Source organism: Lagenorhynchus albirostris, unplaced genomic scaffold (assembly GCF_949774975.1).
Source record: "Lagenorhynchus albirostris unplaced genomic scaffold, mLagAlb1.1 scaffold_350, whole genome shotgun sequence".
NCBI classification, from domain to species: domain Eukaryota; kingdom Metazoa; phylum Chordata; class Mammalia; order Artiodactyla; family Delphinidae; genus Lagenorhynchus; species Lagenorhynchus albirostris.
The window spans coordinates 1-4,061 of NW_026783560.1; the positions used below are offsets into that span (position 1 = coordinate 1).

General features: G+C 42.9%; 1 pseudogene; it reads left to right on the plus strand.

Moving 5' to 3' along the window:
• Positions 1–2,990: 2,990 nt before the first annotated feature.
• Positions 2,991–3,680, plus strand: LOC132514360 (ferritin light chain-like; annotated as a pseudogene).
• The last annotated feature ends 381 nt before the right edge of the window (positions 3,681–4,061 follow it).

Genomic DNA, 4,061 nt, shown 5'->3' on the forward strand with positions numbered 1-4,061 from the left:
GAACTAGGGGAATAATTCTTAGACTTGACACCAAAAGTATGATCAATAAAGGCAAAAACTGATAAATTGGATCTCATCAAAATGAGTTAAAAATGCTTCATAGAAGATCCTTTTAAGTGGATGAAAACTCAAATTACACAGTAGGAAAACATACTTGAAAATCCCATATGAGACAAATGACTTGTATCTATAATAACTCTCCAAACAACTTAAAAAAATCCAACTAGAAAATAGGCAGAAGACAGGAACACACATTTCATGGAAGAGAATATACACACGGCAAACGAGCACATGAAAAGATGCTCAGCATCATTAGCCATTAGGGAAATGCCAATTAAGACCATAATGAGATGTCAGAGAGTAACTAAAATTAAAGTATAGTGACAACATCAAATGCTGGCGAGTACATAGAAAAATTATATCACATCACTGGTGGGAAAATAAAATGGTTTAGCCACTCTGATCAACAGCTTGACAGTCTCTTTTAATCCTAAAAGTAGATTCACCCTACAACGCAGTAATTGTACTCTTGAGCATTTATCCAAAAGAAACAAAAACTTAATTAAGTTCCCACAGAAACTTACACATAAATGTTCATAGCAGTTTTATTTATAATAGCCAAAAACTGGCAACTACCCAAATGTCTTTCAGTGGATGAATGTTGAAACAAATTGTGATAAAATCTTATGATAGAATACTACCGAGCAACAAAAAGGAACAAATTATTAATATATGCAAAAATTGAAATGAACTTCAAGGGAATGATGCCGAGGGAAAAATTTTGAAAAGCCGATCTCCGAAGATTAAGTAATTCATGATTATGTTTACATATTATTCTTAAAATAACAAAACCGTGGAGATGGAGAACAGATTAGAAGTTGCCAAGGGTTAGAGATGGGGGTAGAAGGTACAGCGGGGGAACTCTGTGAGGTTTTTGTGGTTCCAGTACAAATAATACAGCAATCTTGGTTTTAATCCCTAAAGATTTCTAAAAGCAATTCCTAATAAGAGGTGTCCAGATATTTAGCAATGGCAGCAGATTAGAGGTATAGCTCCCCAACATAACAACTTCAAAAGAGAACATACTAATTCAATGCATATGTTAATTTCAAAAAGGCCAGTCACAATACTTAAATGGTATATATCTTAACGATATTATTCTAAGTATCCAGCTATACCAGATGGACTAGCAAGATTTTCTGTACATTCAACCTTATTTAAGACAGTAAATCTTATAGTAAGACAGTTAAAAAAAGAAAAAGAAAAAAAAACAAACCTCAACTACAGTTGGATATTCTCATAGGAAGATGAGGTGAAAATATGCAGCAGCGGTTCAAAAGCTTAAGCAGTGGCACCTAAATTTGGTTGTGCATTAGAATCATCTGAAGCACTTTTTAAAAACCCTCACACTGACGGTTGGTCATCGTAGACCAATAAAATCATTTTAAATCTCCTCAGACGATGCCAATGTCTAGCCAGAACTGAGAACCAGCGGACTAAGCAGAAGGGGATGTTTCTACAAAGATCTCTTAACAGTAAGTCCTTTCACCCAATCAGATTTACCTCCCCGCAAAGGGCTAAAGAACGCTAGTGTTGTCCATACTTGCTTAGCTTTAATTAGCACTTGTGACTTGCCCCAAACCTAGATCATGTTTCCCCTAAATTTCATGTTATTCCCTACGTTTTTCAAACCCAGGGCTAAGGGGTTTGCCAGGATGAGATTTTAAGTGCTCACACAGGGGAAGTCCCTGGCAAACCAGGACAGCGGTCCCTCTACATTGAAATGTAAAGCATCCTAAATAACCCTGCCACTGCTCCCAGATCCTAGTCTGTGCCAACCAGTGGAGAAAAGGCATTCTCCATTACTACCACGGCAAATGCTGCTGTACTTGCCTTGGCTGGTCCCTATCTTTTCCAGGCACCACTCCCCTTCACCTGCTGGTGGACGCTTTGGCCAGCTGACAATGCAGATATTTTCAAACTTTAAGGTGAATAAAAATCATCTGGAGGGCCTGTTATAACAGAGATCACTGAGCCCCACCAGAGCTGCTGATTCCATAGGGCTGAGACAGGGCCCTAAAACTTGAATATCTGACACATTATCAGGGGACGCTGGTAAAACTGGTCAGGTTGTTACCGAATGCAGGTTCGTGTGTCTGAAGCACAGTGAGGCCAAACAAACCTAAAGGTTGGAGTCTGGAGCAGAGAAAGGTTTATTGCAGGATCGAGCAAGGAGAGGGGTGGCCCGAGTTCCAAAACACCCTGAAATCTCCAAAGGATTTCAGCAAAGCATGTTTAAAGGCCAGGTGAGGGAGGGACGTCCCAGGGAATGTGATCAGCTCGTGCACAGTCCTCTGATTGGTTGATGTGGAGGCCACAGGGCAGGTAACATTATCCATCCTTAGGTGCCAGAAGGTCTGGGGGCTACGTGCTCATGATCATCAAGGAGTTAATTTCTTCCATTGGGTGGTGGTTTTTAGCATCTGAAAACTCAAGGAATATGCCTGAGATACTATTATCTGAGTACTTCAGAGAGGAACTACAGCAGAGGATATGGGGGATGGGTCTGTCCTAGGAAGGCCCCATAGGGTACTGCTTGGTTACAAGGTGACCATACTTTGAGAACCACTGCTCTAGTGGCTTGGAATGTTCAGAAAGTAATGGAAGAATCCCTTCCCAGGTCTAGATTCTAGTATCGCCAGCTATTTTGGTGGGGGGAAGGGTAAGTTTTGTCCTTGCTTGGACTTCTGGTTCATTTATATCAAAGCCTATTTGAGGCAGTGCGCTCGGCAGTCCTGCAGTTCTGTCTTCTGCTTCAACAGTGTCTGGAATGAACAGACCCAGGGACGCTCCTTGCTCCAGCCCCCGACCACCCTCCAACCTTTCTTCCTGTCGCAATCTTTGGAATCAGCCACTCAGCTATCCTCAGCCTCCAGGACAGGCCAACACCGTTTTTTGAGCTTAGCTCCTCATCACTGATCAACCACGAGTTCCCAGGTTCGTCAGAATTATTCCATCGAGGTGGAGGCCGCCGTCCACCGCCTGTTCAACATGCATCTGGGGACACTTACCTCTCTCTGAGCTTCTATTTTGACAGCAACAATGGGACTCTGGACAGTGTGGGCCACATTTTTCGCCAACTGGCTGAGGAGACGTGTGAGGGCGCCCAGCGTCTCTTGAAAATGCAAAACCAGTGCTGTGGCCGCGCCCTCTTCCAGGATGCGCGGAAGCCTTCTCAAGATGAGTGGGGTAAAACCCAGGACGCTGTGGAAGCCGCCATTCTTAGGGAGAAGAGCCTGCACCAGGCACTATCAGATCTGCGCGCCCTGGCTTCCGCCCGCGCAGACTCCCACCTCTGTGACTTCCTGGAGAGCCGCTTCCTGGAGGAGCAGGTGAAACTCATCAAGAAGATGGGCGACCACCTGACCAACCTCCGCAGGCTGGCTGGTCCGCAGGCTGTGCTGGGCGAGTATCTCTTTGAAAGGCTCACCCTCGAGCACAAACAGGAGTCTCTGAAGTCCAGCGGCCTCTGAGGAGCCCCTCTGGCATCAGAGCTTCTGCCTGAAGCCCTGCTCTGCAGCTACTAGGCAGCTTTGTAACCGCCCTGGAGCCCTCTCCCAAGCCTTGGACCAAATGGAAACAATAACGCTTTTTGCAGAAGGAAAAAAAAAAAGCCTATTTGAAACACAAACAGAATAAAGAGGAAAAAAAGAAATATATATATATATATGTATATATATATATATTCATGTTTTTTTCCTTTTTTTAAAAATTTATTTTACTGAAGTATAGTTGATATACAATGTTGTGTTAGTTTATGCTGTACAACAAAGTGATTCAGTTATACATATATATAATTTTTCATATTTTCCATTATGGTTAATTACAGGACATTGACTATAGTTCCCTGTACTATACAGTAGGACCTTGTTGTTTATCCATCATATATATAATAGTTACCTCTGCTAATCCCAAACTCCCAATCCATCACTCCCCCACCTCCCCCTTCCCCTCGGGAACCACAAGTTTGTGTGCTATGTCTGTGAGTCTGTTTCTGTTTC